Below are 22,089 nucleotides of genomic sequence, written 5' to 3' on the forward strand. Positions count from 1 at the left end.
ACAATGTATTTACACATCAGTGTGTGCTTTATTTCACTTACGAACGTGTCCTAAAAGTACATCCATTTAGCTAGAAATGTCTCAAGCTTATCTTTCTTCATGGCAGAGTAGAACTCCATCATATTTTAAAAAACACATATTTTCTTCATCCATTCATCAGTTGGTGGGCATTTGAGCTGTTTCCAAGATTTAACTATTACAAATTGTGCTGCTACAAACATGGTGTTCATATTGCTGTACAATGATAGTTTTAATTCTTTTGGGAAGATACCAAGAAGGGGGAATAGCTAGGTCAAATGGAATCTCCTTGTCCTGGTTTTACTGAGGAATCTCCACACTGATTTCCACAGTGGTTGCACTGGTCTATACTCCCCTTAACAGTAGACAATGGTTCCTTTTTGCCCCCAGCCCCACCAGCATTTGTTATTGGTTGGCCTTTTGATAATAGTCATTCTTTCTAGAGTGAGATAGAATCTCCACATTGTTTTAATTTGCATTTTCCAAATGACCAATGATGTAGAACATGTTTTTCATATATTTATTTGTCATTTCTCCTTCTTCATCTGAGAGGTGTATTTTCATCCCAGATGTCCATTTTTGGATTAGGCCTTTAAATTTGGGGGACCTGGGGTTATTTTTAGTTCTTTATATATTCTACATAGAGATCTTTTGTCTGAGGAACAGATGGCAAAATTTTTTCCCATACTATGGATTGTCTCTTCAGTCTCTTAGAGGTTTCTCTTGCTGTGTGAAAGCTTTTTAATAAAACAAGATCCCAGTTGTTGATTCCTTGTGATACTTCCTGTGTGATTTGGGTTTTGTTAATAAAGCCTTTGCCCATATCTGTGTCTTCAAGAATTCTACCTATTCTATCTTCCAGCAGATTTAGTGTTTCTGCTTTAATATTTAGATATTTGATGAATTATGATTTTAATTTAGTGCATGGTGAAAGATATGGGTCTAGTATTAATCTTCATCTTGTGGAATGTCAGTTTTTCCAGCACCATTTATTAAAGAGGCTATCTTTCTTTCAGTGAAGGTGTTTGGCACCTTTGTCAAAGATAAGATGGCTAAGTATGTCTGGGGTTGTTTCTGGATCTTCTAATCTGTTCCACTGATCAAGCTTTGGGCTTGACCTGCTCTTTTTTTCTAGTAGCTTGAGGTTTAACATTTTGTTGTTTATTTGAGCTCACTCTGTTTTCCTGATATATGTGTATGCTGCTATAAATTTCCCTCATAGGGCTGCTTTCATTGTGTACTATCAGTTCTGATATGTTGTTTTGGAATTATCATTTAATTGAAGAAACTGTCTAATGTCTTTTTTAATTTCATCTGTGACCCATTGGTTTTTCAGGACAGTGCTATTTCATTTCTATGTGTCTATGAAATTCTTGTAGTTTCTTTTGCCATTGATTACCAATTTTGTTGAACTATGGTCTGATAAATATGTGTGGGATAATTTCAATTCCTTTGATTTACTTAAGAATGTTCTGTGAGCTAGTATGTGATCTGTTTAGGACACTATCCCGTGTGCAACAGAGAATGTATATTCTGATGTTGTTGAGTGAAACACTCTGCAAATATCTACCAAGTGTATTTGTTCAAAATTTTGTTTCAGTTCCAATATTTCTTTTTTTTTTTTGTCTAGTCAGTTTGTGACAGTGAGATATTGAGAACCACCAATACAATTGTTTTAGTGCTTATTTGATTTTTCATGTCTGTTAATATCTGTTTTACATAGTTGGATGTCCTGGTATTTGGTGCATATATATGTACGATTGTTATCTCCTCCTCTTAGATTGTTCCATTTACAGGAATGTGGTGACCTTCTTTGTTTCTCTTAATCAGTCTTGGCTTGAAGTCCACTTTGTCTGCAAATAAAAGAACTACCCCTACTTTTTTCTCACTTCCTGTTGCAAGGAGTATTGTTTTCCATCTCTTGATTTTCAGTCTATGAATTTCTTTTTGAATTAAATATGTTTCTTATATACAGCACATTTTTGGATCTTGTTTCTTGATCCATTCTGATAGCCTGTTTCTTTTCATTGGGCAATCAAGACCATTAACATTGATGATTATAAGTGATATCTATTGACTTAACCTTGTCATGTTATTTTCCAGTTGTTGGCTCCTTTTTCTGCTGTTTTAATTGTTTGCCTTGCCTTGTGGATTCATTCTATTGGGGTTTGTGGAGTTTTCTAATCCTTGTCAGCTTTTTCTAGAATGTCCTTAAGAACACTGTGGAATGCTGTTTTGGTTTCATGAATTTCCTCAGGTGTTCTTTTTCATGAAAGTATCTTATTTCTTCATCAGTTTTTAAAGATAGTTTTGTAGGATGCATCAATCTGGGTTTGTAGTAGTTTCCTTTTAGAGCTTGAAATACTTCACCCCAAGCTCTCCTGGACTTGGGGTTTATGTTGAGAAGTCTGCTATGATTCTAATAGTTTTTCATCTATAGGTGATTTGTTTCTTTTCTCTAACAGCTTTCAGTGTTCTGTTATTGTGTTGAATTTCTGGAGTCTTGACTATCATATACCTTGCTGTAGATGTTTTTGCCATGGCTAATTGGAATTCTATATTTCTCACTTACTGAACGTCAAATTATTTTTCTCTGCCATGGAAATTTTTTGCCATAACATCTGTGCACTTTTTTATGTCATTTGTTCTACTTCCTGTTTTTTCCTTGACTCCAACCAACGTTATGTTAATCTTCCTTCCACCATCTAGCAGCCACTGGACTGATTTCTCCTTGTCTTCTTCATCTGACATTCTGTCTTCACTTTGAGTCATTCTGTTGTCTATATTTTCAATGGAATTTTTCATTTCCTGGATATCTGTTTGAATTTGTTCCATGGATCCCTTTTCTTTCCTAAGTTAGACATTCCTGGTTTCCTTTATTTTCCTAAGCCTTTCTAAAATTTTATCTGTACAGTATCTGCTCTAGAGATGTTAATTGTGTTTTTGATTATGGTAAATATCTCTGTAGTTATCTGAGAAATTATTTCTGATTTTATTTTTTCTAGAACTTCACTTAATTGCTTTATTTTTGCCACTTCAGGGGAATCCAGGTGGGTGGCTTTCAGATTGTTTCAACTCACTGCCCCCTGGCTTTGCCTTTGGTGGAGTGATATCTGGGGCTTCATCTTATTTAACTGTATTGTGGGTTTTTTTTTTTTTTTTTTTAGCTTAACTCCTGGGTTGATGCTTGTAAATTACCTATGGTGAGTAGCTTTATTGTTAGCATTGAGAATTTTAGGAAATGACTACTTCTCAGAGGTGTCTTCCAGTTATAGCTGGCTTCTTGGTTCAGAGTTCATTGAAAGATCCTATTTCCTCAATTTATTAAGGATGAGAAGTTGCTACCTGTTTGGCCCAGCCCCTTGTTCTTTGACACTAGCCTATAACATTTTTTATTACCCTTAGGGAATCTCAGTCTTGGTATACCAGGAAGAACAATTTATTAGGAACAATCAGCAATAACAACAGCATTAAACACAGCCTAGAAAAATGACAAACTGTAGTCATTATTAATTTGCCATCTATGAACTATATTTGTAGTTGTAAAACAAACCAGAAAATTGTGTGCAATAAATGAGCCTTCAATATGGCAATTTTAACTTCAGGAGAGAAAATTTAGAAGGGGTTGGGGGGGAATAGAGAAATAGAAGAAAGGAAGCAATTAGAAGCAAGGCTGAAGGACAAAGGAGGAACATACAAATGCTGGGGAATAATGCAGAAGATAGGAGGGAAAGAAAGAAGAAAGAAAGAAAAACAAGAACAGAATAAAGCAACAATAAAAAACTAGAAATTACGTTCACATTTACATAAAAACAACAGCAATGAAGAAAAACAGAAGACAAAAAACGAAGAAAATAGGAAAAGAAAAAAAATGTCTACTTCAAGGTGTGTCTCTGCTGCCACTAGTGGACAACATGGGTGGACAGAGTCCAGATCCACATCAATCAATCCCAGCAAGCCAACAGCAGCTCCACAGCAGGGTAGAGGATGGTCCCAGTGAACCTGCACCTCTATTTCCACTGCAGTTCAGGCTGGCCTCAGGCTCTGGGCTGGAACTGGACCCACCCAGTGCACAGTAGACCCTGTGACTGCTGAGGGCTTGAACTTGGCTGGGAGCCAGTAGGTGAAGCTAGCAGTCACTCTAGTCCCAAACTCAGTTTTCTCTCCTCAAAATGGCCCAGCCAATCGCCCTCTCTTGTGGGAAGTCTGAACAGGAGAACTTACCAGCCACTACAATCCACTGCACCTACTGCTGTCCACTGCAGTCCACCACTCCACTCCACTAGTGCACTTCTCTGCGAGGGCCGCTGGGATTACCAGCAGTCACCAAATATGTGCAGTTTCAAGCTGACACTCCCATGCAGTGAGTCCAGACTCAGGAAGAAAGTGCCACCTTCCTCCTCCTTCCTCTTCATTGAAGTTTCTCTCTTCACGCTCCCTGTGAGCTTCATTTCACTCTTCAGATCCTTCCTGGGTCTCAGGGACCCACTTCCCTCCTTCTCTTCCTCACATTGCTATATTCCTTTGTTTGGAAACCAAATCTCAGAGAGGCTCTTTCTCTTCTGCTCACCATTCTGCCATCTTTCTGGAAATCTAGAGTTTAGGGTAAATTTCTATGAGAAATTGCAATTAAATATTCAGAATTATGTTTCATTGAAAATAAAATAATTCAATAATCTAAAAATTTATTTAGACCTTGTTAACCCAAGCTGATTTTACTCCAATCACAAAATTTTCTTCACAATATGACTTACAGAATATCTTTAACATATTAAGCATTATTCTAGCATAAATGAAACAAGATTACAAAAAGATGCCCATAGAAGCCAGTATGGAGGCCTCGCTTAGAAACGTATATTTTCAGTTTAAAAGCAGCAACACAAAAATCCTTGTTGAATTCTTTCACCAACAATTGAGAACGATCAATAAACCCAATCTAGAGCTGCTAAATCTGAATATCAAAGTGTTTTAAGTAGCTAGTCCTAAAGTTCTCAAGGGTTATTACCTAACGGTAAATTAAATAGCTGTGAATTTAAAAAGTCAAGTTTCTAGCAACCTGTGTGTTAACCTTTTTTTTTTTTTCTTCTTTCCCATAAGTGCTCATGTAGGGGAATAAAGGCAATCTTTAGAGTTGAGAAGAGTGGACAAAACAATTCAAAACAAATAGAGTTCAAGTTTCCTGTGGAGGAAAGAAACATTACAGCTCTTTCATTGCGCATGGAATGAATCTTCTGGGCTTCATATTATCTGTTAACTCTTTTCCTAGTAGAATTTATTTTAGAAAATTCAAGTTAAAACCTCCTCCTTGGATCTAGGCATATCCTTTACTTTTCACCTCAACAGGAGTTCTACACATATGGAAGTAGAAATTGGCTTTTTACAGTAGATCGATAAAAGCTCTCTGGGAGGGAGCAGAATGCCTTCCAGAAACATTTCTATCTTTACATCTTATAAAATAACCTCAATATCTGGAATAAAAAATATTCTCTCAACTTTCCCACCCACTCTGGTTCTCTGTGAGAGTGCATATTGCTTATATCATGTGTTACACCATAGAGACTAAGGAGAGATTTATCATATTCAGGTATTTCCCCATTCACAGAGGTCTTCCTCCTGTTTCTTCTCACTTGCATTCATCTAGAGAACATAGAAAATTAAATATTCCAGCAAGGCAATAAGTAGGTCCACCATCCTTTTTCTCCTTCATCTTCTCTTTCTCCTTCATCATTCAGTTCTCGCTTTGTCACAGAAGCATACAAAATTGAGCGTAATACAATGTATTTCAGAATTGTGTTCACTAAATATTTGACAGAGCACTTATCATTATGAAATATGTATATCCCCTCAGGATAGTTGAAATGCATACACAACAACTTTCAAATAAATTATACTAAGATTAGGAAAAATATTTTGGACTCTACTTTCCCATCTCATAATTTCCTGGAAAATAATTAAACTAGAAGAAAGCTGCAGGCTAGCATGTCATGGCTTTCTACGAAATAAACAACTTTAGAAAGCTCCTATAATTGGACTTCAGATGTTTTGATGTGCACAGTCTTCTAATTATATTTTTCAAAGCTGGTACTGTAGATTTAAGAGGGAGAAAACAAACTTCAATTTCAATTTTTTTACTATCCCTCTTATTTTTCTCAATATATGTCAATAAATCATTCTTATTTCAAGCCCTGTGTGTGTGTGCACGTGTGTGTACACAATGGAAGTAGTTGCTTGGCATACCCAGTCCAAAGTTAGCTATTTCTAAAAGGGACTTAATGACACGTACCTTCTAAAGCCTTATTTTAAATTTTGCACCTCAGAACTTCTGGTACTTGAGTTATCTCACCAGCCTCAGAACTTACCTGGCTTATTTTTATACCTAAAGCTTTCCTCATAGACCTTTCTGATTCCATGTATGAAAGCATTCACCTAGCTGTATCATTTTCAGAGTTTTTCAATGGGTTATAGAGGCAATTAGCCACATATGCTATATATTGAATTGTATGTTGGGCTTTTTTACGGAAAAGAATATTAACTTTCATTATAGAAGTTAATGTATGTTAGTTATAGTGAAATCTAAGCTATTTTAACAAAGTAAAAAATGAACAATGGTTTAGATAGGAGGTGATTTATTTCTCTTTCATAGAACAACCCCAAGAGGAGCACTCAAGGCTGCTGGAGTGGTTCTGATTCATGAGGTCCCTCAAGCTCACAGACATTTTTCATCTTACTGATTCACCACTCCCCTGGGGTATTATTTTCATCTGCATATTTGAAACTATACTGCAAACATATTATGCTGTTACTCCCAAGATGGAGAAAAAGAGAGGAAATCCATAATACTTTTTATTTTTAAGCAAATATGGCAAAGATTGTCCAAATCAATTCCATTCCCATTCCACTGGTAATAACTATACTACCTGCAGAAACTCTTCCCTAATTATTCTACTTATACATAATACATTCAACAGGTACTGAAAGTACAATAATTCTAAGCACATGCCTGTTGAAGAAAGCACTGCCATGTTCTGTTCAGAATTCACATTGTCACTCTCCAAAAATTTACATATGCCCTAGAACAGGGCTGATCAAAGGGACACTTATCAGTTAACATAAACAGTAATAAATGCTATTGACTTACCACATTATTATTTTACAAATTGTGTTCTATATATAGGGCTACTCAAACAGTATATGACTTCAAACTTCAGCATATTTACAATTATAAGTATATGCAGCATTTTGCATTAGCTCAGAGATAATTATAAAGGATACAATATACATCGTGTCTACTTTTTGTCTATTCAAAGACTCAGCATTTCTCAAATATGATACCAACATTCTTTAAAAGATTTTCTCCCCTTAGGAGAAAAATAACATCCAAATATCTAATACCTAAGTAAAAGTTTTCACCAAGTGGCATTCTCCAAATGAATATTTGCATTTTAATGGAGAGCTTGGAAAGAATGCAGAAGACTCATTCACAGTGACAGCATTTCAGGGTTCAGACTCCTGTTTGAAGAAAGTGCTGAAAGTAATCTGATCTTTACGAAGTCTTCCAAGTCATATAATATAAGGAATTATCTCATTATCAACAGACAGCTGACTTGCCTGCATTCACATTATTTGATTAGCAACATATCTTATATTTCTTCCACAGCTACAAATGTGTCATTTTCTCTGAAGACAAAGCTTTCCACCAACTACACTTTGATATTGCAACGAGAGATGAACTATTGAATTTGATGTTCCCTTAGACCAGTGATAGCAAACCTTTTAAAGATGAGGGTTTAAACAGCAACCCAAAGCCCACTTATGTATCACAAAATGCCAACACTGCAATTAATCTGAATACCGAGGTTTTAGTTTAGAAAAAACAACTCATACAGTAACATCTTTTGTCTTAAAAGGAACACACAATGACATGCATACCATAGGTTCACCACCACTTCCTTAGACTAAAATTACTATGCTCTTGAAATTCTAGTTTATGACACTGACTCAAAGAAGTATAAGAACATGACCTGCTATTAATCTTGAAAACCATATCTTATTGAACACAGATCTTGGGAATGTCACTTGGTCTCAAATATTAATCTACTTACTGATCCAGCTTGGACAAGTAGGTAGCAACTAACATAAACACATATAGATAAATACATAGATACATGAAGAAATCTGATGGATATCCATTTCTTTAAAAACCAAGACTATTCAATCATACTCAAAAGTTGATGAGAACTTGTAGTGATAATGTTATAAAGCACTAATTGTGATTGCTCATGTTGCTTATTGACTTGCACAATCAAACAGTTGCACTTGTGGGGGTCTCCTACTGATGGCACTCAGAAAGCACATAGGGCTGAAACCATGGAAGGGTTCTGTTGGACTGATGTCCAAGATAGCCAGTGGTTGACACCAACTACAGAATAGGACATCAGCTGGAATTATCATCCAGGGATTCTACACATGGCTTCTGCATGTGACTGTAAGCTTTGCAACATCATGGCTTCATTCCAAGAGAACCCACTAGAAATCAGAAACCCAGCACAGCATGGTCTCCGCATGTCCTGTTGTCAAAGCGGTCACAAAGCTCAGCCAGATTCCAGATAAGAGGTCATCGCCTCCACTTATGAATGGAGAAGCACTGAATTTGTGGACACATTTAATTGGCCACACATGGTTACATATTCACTGCAGATGTAAAAAAATAACAACAAAAATGAAAAGCAAAGAGAGCATTAGGAACCTTTTTTAAAATTGCCAGGTAATTAAACCAAAAGTGGTATTTCAGAACATAATAATTAACTTTAAATTACTTCAAGTGAAGCTCACCTGGCCTCTAAGGAATTACAAAATCCTGTTTTGATTATTACTTTGTAAGTTATGGAGTTTTCTCCAACAGAACTGAAAATTAAAGTAAGAACCTATGGTAGCAACAGATATAAAAAATAAGAACTTAAGGGTTAAATTCAGAACAACCTAAACTATAAAGAAAGAAAAAGTGGACAAGTCCTTCCTGAAAAGGCAACAAGAATAAATTTAAATTAATATATCAGCTTCCACCTGTTCATCATTCAAAGTGAATTTTAAATAGAGAAATCTAATTTCCCTAAAGATATTCCAATTAAACATAAAACATTTGTAAACAAAAAGGCAGAGCAGGCTGTTTGTCAATCTCATTTTCTCTTTCTAGACCTCAGGAAGACTACACAGCCCTGCTTTCCCTGGAGTTAAGGGTTACATGACTGGAGCCCAAAATGTGTACAAAATTGATGTGCACCAGAACTAGCCATAGAACAAACTGTGCAATTCTGCCTGCTTTCTCTTTTGGCTTTTTAGCCTGGCAAACAAAAAAGATCCAGTGGAAGTATTCCCAGTAAGTAGCCTTTAAGTTTCAGCAGGGATGAGTCACCTTCTGGTAGACATCTATCCTGCTCACATTTGAAATGAGCAAGGGGAAAAAATACTTTATTGTGCTAAGACACTGACATCTAAGAGTCGCTTATTACAGCAATTAGAAATAAATACACTGAAAAAAAGAAATACATACACTGATTAACAGTACAGGAAATAAACATCAATATCCCACCTCATTCTAAAAGAGACACCATAATCACTTTCTTTAGAACCCTTAATGTGTCTTAGAAATTCAAAGTTGGCAGGCACTATAGATGTCATCTGGATGATCTGGTTTCCTGACATCACTAGCCTCGCGCTACCACCAATGACTAAAATACTTATAAACACCTTGACTTAGAGAAATATACATTGTGAAATAGAAGTGAAGAATCCTGTGTTGCCATGACAACAAGAACCTAATTCTATTTCAAAATGATCACCAGCTCCTGTATGAAAAATAAACTTCTCTTCCAAGTAAGGTTTTTAAAGCATTGCACACAGAAAGGAAGTATTGAACATCTCACTCCAAATAACTGATTGCCTTCTGTGGTATCATCAATACCAACTGTGACCAACAGGAAAAAGCCACTTTGGTTCCCTCATATCTCCTTGATATGTGAGTGCCAAGGAAATGAAACTTCCAGGCAACATTTCATTGCCTCTGCAAGGGAATAAAGTAGTTTTCCCTTGAATGGTAACAGCCATACAACTTCAGTAGTTTATTAGATCAGAATGAAACAATTTGATCTAATAAACTAACCTTAGAGAAATCTCAAAGCTTATGTTCCTTTCAATAAACACACTCTTCAGGATTACACAAAGTGGAGTTCTTTTGAACTTGTGTGATGGTAATGTTGTGGTTCCAGGTCATTTTAGAATTTAAGTAACCCTGAAGATGACTGAGTCCAAATTCTTCATATTATAGGTTGGAAAATTAAAGATCAGTGATGTCAAGTGACCCAACTAAAGCTATCAGATGCATTCATATTATTTTGCACTGTTACAGTATTTTGCACTAATATAATGTAGACACTATTTTTATCCATATAATGGTAACTGTTTAAAATAATCCAAGTGTCAGTACTTTCAGAAATTATTTTTGAACACTTACATGGTCAATAGCCTAGTCTCTAGGGCTTATTTTCTTTATCTTTTGTAAAGATTATACCTCAGGGTGTAGAAATAACTTCTAAAGTAATTTTTCCAGCTCTAAGGAGCTTAATGAAAAGTAAATTGATCTCTTCAGTTTCAAACACTTCCTTGACTTTTTCTGTCCTTTGAAAACCTGATGCTGTAAAACTTTATTATTTTATTAGTTATAAAAATAAATTACCTAGTGAAAAGTTCCTATGATTATATACTTAAATTAAATGTAACATAATTTTGAGTGTATCACTTTATTATTTCTGTTGTATATATTCATTAACTTAGCTACCAACATTAAAATCTTGCTTTAATGAATACACAAGAATGATTTTTAATTAAATTACTAAAGGAACTGAATCTAATTTATGTATTTGTAAATAGTAATTACACAGTATTATGTTTAGAGAGCTTTTAAACTCGCTGAAAACAATTCATTTACATAGTTAGGTAGACATGCCATTATTTTTTGGTACAATTTATTTCACTGAAAACAAAGGCAATCTTTACGCAAATCTTTACTCAAATTAGTGTAAATTTCTAATTAGTGGAACTAAATAAAATATTTTAACATATCAATAGTGACCAAAAAAAAGAAAACATTAAGTGTGGGGGAAAATATTTTTTCGCTATTTTCTGAAATGCAAAGAACAGGGAAGCTTGGATCAACTTAAGTCGTTTGTAGAAAAATGGATGCTCCCTGAGAGCATACTGGTAAGTGAAATAAATCGGACACGCAAGCTTAAATGTTGGATGTTTTCTCTTATGTGACAAACCCAAAACATGAATGAAGGGCGAAACAACAGATAGATAACAGGCAGTAGGGAAATCACTCTTTCTCAAAGGGGAATGGGATCGTGAGAAGGAGGGAGTAAGGACGGAGGGGAAGGGAAAGGGTTGGAATAGAGTAACTACGCTGTGCTATGTACGCGTCCCAACTCCCCAGGAGGGCTGGAAACATGTACTGCAAAGGTAAGCATGAGCTAATAAAAAATGAGAAAAAAGGCTTATGAATAAATACGATCTTTCCCACTGGCTTCTTGTCCACCGAAATTATTTTTGAAGACCTAGCACTGAAAATGATGAATCTAAAAGGAGAAATTTTGTATGTATGTACATACAGGATAGTTAACATAGTTGAACTACTATCACCTATTTCTTTGCTGAAAGAAACAGTTAATGAGTCCTTGATTGATCAGTATCGCATGTCTCTATTTATTTTCCTGTAAAACCACTTTGAAGGTATCAATATGTAATACAACAAGCATTGTTAATTTCCTACCACTTTGTTTGTAACTCTGTATTGTTTGTATTGTTCTTTTGTTATTTTGTAAATGGTTATCTGCTTGTTAATGTTTTCCTTCTTCTATTTTTAAAATTTTTAAAAAGGAGAGATGATAGGAAACTAGAAGACAGATTCTTGGAGATGGGAGAGGGAACTGAGGAGGAGGATAAGAGGAGGGAACCAAATGCATTGCAAATTATAAAGATATGTTAGTTATGTGCACATATCAATTCCCCAAAGGGGATAGCACTATTCAGTATTACAGATGTGCAGCAATAAAAAAATTATAAAAGCATTACTCTAAATTATTAAAACATATGGAAAAGAAAACAAAAAGCCTTTCATGATTAAGAAATCTCAGCAAAAATGGAAGTGATTAATATTAATGTGTACTAAATTTACTTAAAATTCTTTTTCAACAGAATACACTAAGCAGAGACCCTTAAAAATTATCACATTAGAAAATAGACTCTTGTCTATTTAGGATCAATATGGTCTTTTCAATCATGAGATTGACAAACAGTAAAATTATTTCTTAATTTAAAACAAAGAAAATAGATTCACCAACCTTCTAACTGAGATAATTCCTTACAAATTTCAGATAAAGGTAGAAGAGCAAAATTGTGGAGAAAGCAAATAGGCGAACTGATTATGCATCAACTTCCAGCCTGGGGAAGATCAGTGGCATAAGCTCAGTGACATAAGCTCAGTGGCATAAGTGCCTGCCTGGCAAACATAAGGTCCTGAGTTCGATTCCTGGTTAAAAAAAAAAAAAAGAACTTTCTCCCTTGCGAATCATGTTCATTTCCTATAGGAGATAATTTAAAGATATCAATAAGCATAATTACAAAATTGCACATCAGAAGTTCTGAACTTAATGAAATCTTCAAATAAAAAAAAAGAAATCTTATTGGGTTTCATTATCCAGTTGAATATACTGTAAACTCTAACATGTATATAACACAGATGTGCTTATGTGTTTCTGTATAGCATGTTAATATTTTCACTCTGATAGATTTTACTTGACAACAAATATTTTAGGGAATAATTATTACTATTTAGATGTCTAAATAGTGTTCATAAAAACATTGGCTATAATGGAATGCCTCAAATAAAAATAGCAAAGATTTTTATGAGAAAAAAATGAAGATTTAAAACTTTGTCCACATCTAAAAAAAACATTTTTAATGCACCAGAAAAATAATTTGCTACACATGCCTCAGTCCATTTAGTAAAGTGCTACATGTAACCCACAAATCTTTATGTAAAACCAAAGCCTATGGTAACTAGCTCTGAAGAACTTCATGCATATCTACACATGTTAAGTCATTTTCTAAGTGAAAATTATTCATAGCATTTTGTGTAGCACTGAGTCTTTATGAAAGCCTGCTGTTGGAAAGACAGTGGGTCATCACCATCAAACAAGCAGAGTGTCAGGAACGATAACATTCCTTTTGTTCATTCTCTCCACCACGATAGTTCTTTCTCATTCAGTTCATCTTTACTGCCTAAAAGATGAATGAGAGTAAAATAAACAAGTTCAAAAGATATGTACTCTCTCAAGGAGCTACCGTGAATTTAAATGTAACCTGCTTTTTCTCTGAAGAATTTTTTAAATGTTAGAAGATACTATTTGATTTTCATAGATGCTTGGAGTCCCCTAGACCAGCTTTTGAAAAGGGCTGAGAATGTCCCCACAACCCCATGATTGCCTTATTTCCGTTTGACTCCTTTTTTTCCCCTATTACACAATAACTTTTAAGAAAATAAGGACATCTTTCCTTTCTGTCATCATTTTTTAGAACAGCCATGGATTGTTCTGGTGTGTGTGTGTGTGTGTGTGTGTGTGTGTGTGAGAGAGAGAGAGAGAGAGAGAGAGAGAGAGAGATGGGGAGAGAGATCAACACTTACAAGTCACAGGCAGTTTTGATGAGATGATAAGATGCTGTCAAAACATCGCCAAGCAGGAGTCAAGAAGCACAACTTTAGCGAATATCTTTTTAACACATACATTCCACATGGGAAATTTACTTGATTTTAATGCTAACTAGCAAGGTAAGCCAGAAATTTTAGGCTCTGCTCTCAGAACGTAAAACTTGGAGTCTTCCAATCAGTGATTTCTATGTCTCAGCTAGTACAGTTCTCTTTACAATTCAGAATAAACAAATTGTGAGACTAAGGTAGGGTAGGAGTCCCTACCCAGCAAAATTATAACCTACAGCAAGTGACAACATCAGATAGTTATTTGTTTCCAGTTTTCCCTTTGCTCATACTGGTAAAATATTAGTGTTAGCAAAACTTGTTCAGAGAAGGGAGAGAGAAAATTCTCTACAACATAATCTTACATAAGATAAAAATTTCATTTTTTTTACAATTTTGGGAAAACTGTACTACTAGGAGTTTAAAACAAATACAGGGTAATTGCAGTAGTACCTGCAGATAGATACAAAGACTCAGAGGAAAGGATTTCATAAAAAAATTCCTAAACTCCTTCTGCCAATTTAAATAAGGAAAATATAAAGTAGACTTTTTTAAATTGAAAAATAAGAAATTGAAATTTCTATATTTTTTTACTTCTAAAGATCCTCGAATTACCAATACAGCCAGTGTCCACACACACACACAAAAAGATAACACAGACTATCATGGGGGGAAAAAAGAAAATACAAACAAATTATCACAGAATGACAACATAGTTGCCCGGAAGTACCGTTTTACTTTGAGATTATTTATCATAATTTAACCCCTTGGAATCTTTGGGGTTTTTTGTGTAACAGCCGGTACACCGTTTCCTGGCCCCGCCCCACCTGTGTGGCATACACATTAGGGCAGGGCGTTCAGTTTTATCTCTTGCCCGTCCTCCCTTGCCCATCTACCTCATGAGCAGCTACTCATCCAGCTCTGGAGAGGTCAGGAAACTGGTCCTGTACCTTGACCACTGTCATGGAACTTGGATTTTTTTTTTTTTTTTCTGATCAAATGTTGGCGATGGATATGTTACACATACTGGCCATTGTTCCTAGCACAACATCAGAAAGCTAGTGAGCTCTATCAAGACAGATATCCAGATTTCTCCAATGAGCACCCTATCTGCTATTCCTTTGTAAGAGAATTTACAGTGATACCAGAGTAAAAACAAAACTTAGATTAAGGGAGAAAGGAAACTCAAAGACACTGTCTAATTATTTCAGATATCAATAGCCTCCAAGCAGTTACTGCTATTTTAGATGTTTTTCTTCTTTAAAGTTCACCTGTAATGAAAAAGTATACTTTTGAAGCTTTTAGAATTGTTTTACTGTTTACCGCAGAACTAGAACAAGCTCAAACTGAGAAAGAACAAAATGGAAAAGTTCAGAAATGAGACTTACAGAGGATGGTTTGTTTTATCCTCTATCTTCTGCGCATTCATCTCCTAATTTTTTTCTGAAAACCACTGTTTTACAAATATGTAACTTGTACTTTTACTCCTTCAGTCTTTTGTACCTGTATGATATTCTCTGATATATCACTCTTGCTTGTATGTATTGATGGCAGTTTTAATTTAAATATATTCCTTTGCATTTTTAATTTAAATATATTCTTTCCCAGTAGTAGTTTAAACCTGTAGGGTATTCATAGTGATTAGTTACTGAAGTAAGCGAACCAGTCCCTGGAACCAGTTACACAGTAGGAAATGGGTTTTCAATAATGCAGGAGATAAGCTATGGGCTGGGGACCTCTGCTGGCCATTTCACAGTATGAGGTTTTTTTTTTTTTCCTCCTTTCTTTCTTTCTTTCTTTCTTCTTTCTTTCTTTCTTTCTTTCTTTCTTTCTTTCTTTCTTTCTTTCTTTCTTTCTCTTTCTCTTTCTCTCTCTTTCTCTTTCTTTCCCACAACACTGCTGAGAGAGAAAATGAAGTTCTGTACTTAACCTAAAGAAATCCTTTTTACATGGAATCCTTTAACTGCCTTCTTAAAACTTTACTGGTCTCACCATACTTTCAAACTTTGAGTAAGAATATGAGTAGGTATAGGTACAGCTATTTAGAAAAGCAGATATGTCTTCAGGATATAGAGCATGGAATTTATTATAACATTGAATAGAATTCTTATGAACATACAGATATTTTTCACTTTTTACCCAAATAGCTTTGGGAGCCAAGTTTTCATATAACATCCAGAGCAATTAAAGCTCAAAAATCATGAACATTATTAAACGTCAGTCAAATGTTTTAAAGTTTGAGAATGAAATTGCATGGTTGACCCTTCCTTTCACATCACCATTTGCACTTATCTGTCCATTAATTCTATTATTTGTAATTCAAAGCTCATCATAACTGAAAGGGACCTCAGAAATTATGTAGTCTAAACCTGATCCAGCCTCCTCAGACTTCACCTCAGCACTCAAAGGGTTGAAAGGAATCAGTGTCTCAGAATACCTACATTAGATTGATTACCAGCACATCAACTGAAACAGTAGTTTTCAGTCCTCCACTAGATGACAAAATACAACCTGGCTTTGGATATTAGTATTTAACTTTCTTTCTCACACTTTGCTCTGGTCAAAATTCTCACCGCTCTACCACTGGACTCAACTTAGCTGTAACTTTCACTTTCCCGATATTTACATATTAGTGATTGATCTCTGCATAACAAACTAAGTCAAGCGTTGTAGCTTGAAAAAGTACTCATCTCATAGCTGGAGTGGGTCAAGAAATCAGGAGTGGTTTAGTTCAGTGGTTCTAGCTGAAGGTGTCTAAGAAAGCTACCTTTAACCTGCCCTCAGGGACTGCAGTTTTTTAAAGCTGGATTAGGGCTGCAGAATGCACTTCCAAGCTTGATACAGAGCTATTGAAAGAAAGCTGAAATTCCTCAATACATGGGCTTGTCCTTGAGTCCACATACAACATGGCTCCCGCATGGCAAGTGGAGAGAGAGAGAAGGCAGGGACAGAGACAGAGACGGAGAGAAACCAGTATTTTTATCACCTAACATCAAAAGCGACCCTTCTCATATTTATTGTCACATACCAACTCACATACTCCCCTCGGGAGAGAATAATAAAAGGCTGTCTCCAGGAGGTGAGATCACTGATTGCCATCTCAAAGGCTGGCTTGACCCAAATGGTTGTTGACTGCCTTTATTGCAAGCATTTTCAGTTTATAATGCACTACCTTATTTAAGTTGCATGACCCTCAGATAAGTGTCTCCATTTTGTAGCTGAGGATGAGGACCAAAAGAGGTTTAATTACTCAAGTCTGCACTGAGATAGTAAATGGCAGACGAGAAAGTAGAAACAAGAAGGTTCACATTCTTTTTCACAACTATCAGATTTCCTCAGATTTCCTAGACCCCAATTCTCATACGTAAACCTCTTCTCACCTCTTTCCAATTCTGACCATTATTCTGTATTTATCCATTCTTACTGCCAATGCCAAACCTTATTATTATATGAATAAAAATTATTTCCTCCAATCACATTTAATTCCATCATCTCAATAGCATGTGAGATAATGCCTGGCATTATGTATCTAAATATAATTCTAGCTTTTGCCAGAGGGACATCACTATACCAGTTACTCCAGAAATAGCAAGATTGCAAGTTCAGGACCAACCTGAGCAATTTTGATTATTTTTTAAAAAAATTATATATATATATATATACACACACATAACTTTGGTAATAGCTGTTGTATAAACTGATGAAAAAAGTATGCAGATGTTACAGTAAAATCAACTTGAAACATATAATTGTTTCATTTGCAGAGATGAACAAGTACATGCCACTACTGGTAAATCCAGGTTGAGATTTCAGTTAACATGAAGCAAAGTGGAGGCCCCACCAAATTGTTTCCCACCTTTCCTGGAGACCAGTGGAAGCCTACTGATGAAAATGGATGAACAACAGTCTACCACATGAAAAGAGGCCAATAGAACATCAGCTCACCGTGTGAGTTCTCACATCAGAAAAAGCAAGAGTCAAATTTTAAAAATGACTTGCTGGCCTTTGCAATTTATTATCCTGATAGTGAAACATCTGTTTCTTAAGGGGCCAAAACCAGCCTTGATAGCACCAAGAATAAACTAAGAGAGCCAGCAAGTATGATCAAGATGGAGATTCGTCACCGCCTGCTGAGCAGTTAAAGAGGACATCATCCTGGTTAGTAGAGGGACACAGGCTGTCCTTGACTCAAGGTCCTTGACCCAATTGTTGAAACTATAACAGAACATTTAGTAACCTTGGCCTAGGTACCAGTGGAGGTACCATGCATGTGTGCAGTGTGCAATAGTGAGTATGTGCAAAACAACTCTAGTCATTGCTAAGTTGTTTTGACATACCGTAGTGGGGAAATCAGATGGAGTTTTTCCAAGCAGGAAATGGCTAAATGCAAAAGGATTCTGCGTTCTCTGGTAACCTACCAGCCATCTCGCTTCACATGGAAGAAAGGCAGGGACAACTGAAGAGCAACCTAAAGATCTGCTTGCCAAAGTAACAGCCACAGAGGCATTTCAGCACTCAGCCAAAGCAGGTGTTTTATGTAAAGCTCAGACCCCTGGTGGGGAAATCTGAGACCCTTATGCATGAGATAGGGACACTGGAACGATGTCCCCAAGACTGTAAACTCTGCATCCCTGAAACCAGTGAGTTTTCGAAAGTGGTCCACAATTCCTGAATAAGAGCTATCGCTCTTGCTTTGCTGCCCCTCTTGACAGAGCATTACAAGCTTCCCTTGGGAACTCTCTATGCTATCCCACCCAGTAGGCCAATAAGTCGAGCTAAAGCCCAGAACCGCCCACCTAGGAGCATGCTTCTCTGATGCAGGTGAAAGTAATGATAAATGTTAAGAGTTACAAGAATTAGTCAGCATTTACCATCAGGAGCCAGGGCAGAGCTCCTGGGATTTTGAGAGTAGCAAGTCAAGCAGGGGAAGAACAAAAGGCAGAAAAACAAGAACTCACTGACTTGGGGACATTTCTTGGAAGCAGGATTTAACACTTCAGTAGTGTGTCCAAGGAATGGGCAATTCGCTGCCAGGGTGGTTTTTAGGAGCGTAGAAAAGTGGTGGCCACTGTGAGCAAAATGGAAATGCCTGCTTTACCCCAGCACAGCATAGAGAAAGGGTAGAGGAGCTAGGAACATAAAATGTCATAAAATGTTAGGCCAGAAAATCTCCTGTTCCAGGCCTCTAGGAATGTGCTGGTGAGAGGGGGACCAGTACCAGTAAGAAGCTAGTGACAGCTCTCCCTGTAGGCCAAGCATAGTGGCAAGAAAGGTGATCACAGAGCCGGTTTCTTCCTCCCTCAGGCGATGAAGGGGTCATGAAGGAATAGAGATCAGGTGGTGTGATACGCAACTTCCAGAATCCAAAAGGTTCAATTACCATAATGGCCAGCAAGATCATCAAAGCTGCTTGGCCAGGCTGGAAAAAAGTAATTGACATGGTCCATAAAGGGCAGTCAGGGTCAGGGTTAGGGTTGGGGTTGGGGTTGGGGTTGGGGTTGGGGTTAGGGTTGGGGTTAGCCCTACAACTTTCGTTTATGGAAGCCAATGAAATTTCCTTTTTCCCTAAGACAAATGGCATTGTTTCTGTGCTAACACTTGGGAAAGAAAGTGTTCTCATTAACACAACATGAAAATGGAAATTATTCCACACAAATAGTTGGAAAACTGAGACAGATGCATGGGAAAAGGACTTTGCGTATGTGATGATATTACGGAATTTAAGGTGACTGTCTTGGACTATCCAGGTAAATTCAGTATCATCACAAGAGCTTTTATAAAAGGAAGCAGCAGGAGTTAGAGTCAGAGGAGGAAAGGCGGGTTATGAGGACTAGGTTAGAGAAGCAGAGATTTAGAGTTCAGTTAACATGATGAACACCAGTACAGACAGCCTCTAGAAGCCAGAAAAGAGTCTGTCCTAGAAGCTCCAGTCAGAACCAGTCGTACCAACACCTTGAGTCCAACCCAGCATTTTCTAGGCATAAACTGTATAAAAATACTTACATTCTAGGTGTCAGGTTTCTGGCCTCGAGAACTGAACATGAACTTATGTGTATTATTTTAAACCACGTATTTCTGGTAGCTTATTACAGCAGTCATAGGAAAATTAAGAAAGTTAAATGTTTCATGGGAATATCTTTGTTGCCCAATATCCTCATAATTAAAAAACATATAGTTTTTTAGGTAATAGTTCCAGGTAATAGTTGCTGTGCCAGTTCTAATTGCTTCTGTCCCTTAGAAACAGCTGGTCACTGTGATGGACATTGTATAAACCAATCCCCAACTGACAAGCCATTCTGCTTCGGTACTTAGTGCTTGCTTATGCAGCGTAAAGCACTAGAGCACCAGAGATCAGGGCCTGATATTCTGGGAATGATCCCAATCAGTGCCCATCAACATAAATAAATCTGCCTGCAAATCCTGGGTGTTGTTTTAGGGTTTCTGCTTGCCATTGAAATGGTATAGGTTTGCACTCAAATATATTTTCCATAACTCTGACCACTGAGGCTACTCGGGAATAATGACACTCTAATAAGGATGGGCACATTTAGTACCTAGATCTGAATATCATTTCAGAAAGAAGAAAAGAAGAAAGAGAGAGAGAGAGAGACAGAGAGAGAGAGAGAAGGAAGGAAGGAAGGAAGGAAGGAAGGAAGGAAGGAAGGAAGGAAGGAAGGAAAAGAAAGAAAAGAAAGAAAAGAAAGAAAGAAAGAAAGAAAGAAAGAAAGAAAGAAAGAAAGAAAGAAAAGGAAAGAAGGGAGGAAGGGAGGAAGAAAGCAAGGAAGGAAGGAACGAAGGACTCAATGAAAAATGTCTGACACTGGGGCTAGAATTAAGAAAGTACAAGGTGAATTCTGCAACATCTTTTTGCTCCAGAAAGAAAAGAAGGGCTGAAGGAATGGAAGAACATGTTTGAAGGAGCATCCACTTGCCAAATCAAGAACAAAATGAACATCAAAATCAATAATGAGAAAAATTATACCCAATTTTATAAACTTGGAATTTGTGAATCCATATCAATATGAATAAGTAGAGAGAAAAGAACCTTCTATTTGAATGATAACGAATAAATATACAAGAGATATTCAAGCCAGAAAAATCAAACATGTGGGAACCATCATCGTCATTGATAATTGATTCAGTCGAAGTGTATCTGTGAATACTAAAACTAACGGGTGAAGCCTGACAAAAGATAAAGTATATAAAAGCCGGGCCACTGAGGAGGGTGAGGCAAGTGCATCACTTAAACCTACAAGTTGAAGGCCAGCATGAGGAACAAAAAGAGACTGTGTTTCCAAAAAGTACAAAATGAGAATTTAGCCAGGCATGGTGATACACACCTGTAATCCCAGCGCATGGGAAGCTGAGGCAGGAGGAGTGATGTGATTTCAAGACCAGCTTGGGCTACATAGTGAGTTCAAGACTATCCTAAACCACATAGCAAGAACTTGTCTCAAAAAAATAAAAATGAAGATGTACACATTTACATATTAGAAGAACCAAAGACATTGAAAGGCAAAGATCTCATTGAGCAAGCAGCCTGCCTCTGCACCAAAACTTTCCTCAAATGCTTAATTATAAAGGGGTCTGAGTAACTTCATAGCAGAAGTACTTGACAGACACCTCCTCAACCAAGGTTGCAAAGTAAACATCAGCAATCATGGTACAAATTTAAACCCTGGGGCATTTGATGGGGCACAGTGAGAGAAGCACCCCGTCAGCTCTGTGTTTCTGCAACATTCCTGCAGCATACAGTTAATCTAAGTATAAACACTAGGAAACAGGACACATCCCCAATTGTGGGGTTCTCTACCAAGTAACTTTCAAAGCTCATGAAAGTAAAGAATGGCTTTTACTTGTGAAAGTAAAGGATGAGACTCAAGAGTGACAGATTAAAAAGAAATCACAATGCCACAAGTAGTCTTCTGTTGAATATTTTCCTACACACACATTATTGGGACAGTTGACAAAACACGAATGAAGTCTGAAACTACATGGAAGTAATGTTGCAAGTCAGTCTCCTGATTTTGATGATTGTATAATGTTTCAGCAAGACCATTCCTTGCTTTGGAAATCACACATTAAGTATTAATGTGTAGTGTGGAATAATATCACACAAATTTATTTTCAAATGATTCTAAGGGTGAAAAAGTTCTGTATTAATTCCTGCAAATTTTCTGCAAGCTTGAAATTATTTCTAAATGGAAAGAAGAAAATTAATATGAGAGTAAAAGTTTTGGGGGCAAAAAATGTCAGAAATCTTA

Source organism: Chinchilla lanigera, unplaced genomic scaffold, assembly GCF_000276665.1.
Source record: "Chinchilla lanigera isolate Chin_1 unplaced genomic scaffold, ChiLan1.0 scaffold00017, whole genome shotgun sequence".
In the NCBI taxonomy this organism is placed as follows: Eukaryota; Metazoa; Chordata; class Mammalia; order Rodentia; family Chinchillidae; genus Chinchilla; species Chinchilla lanigera.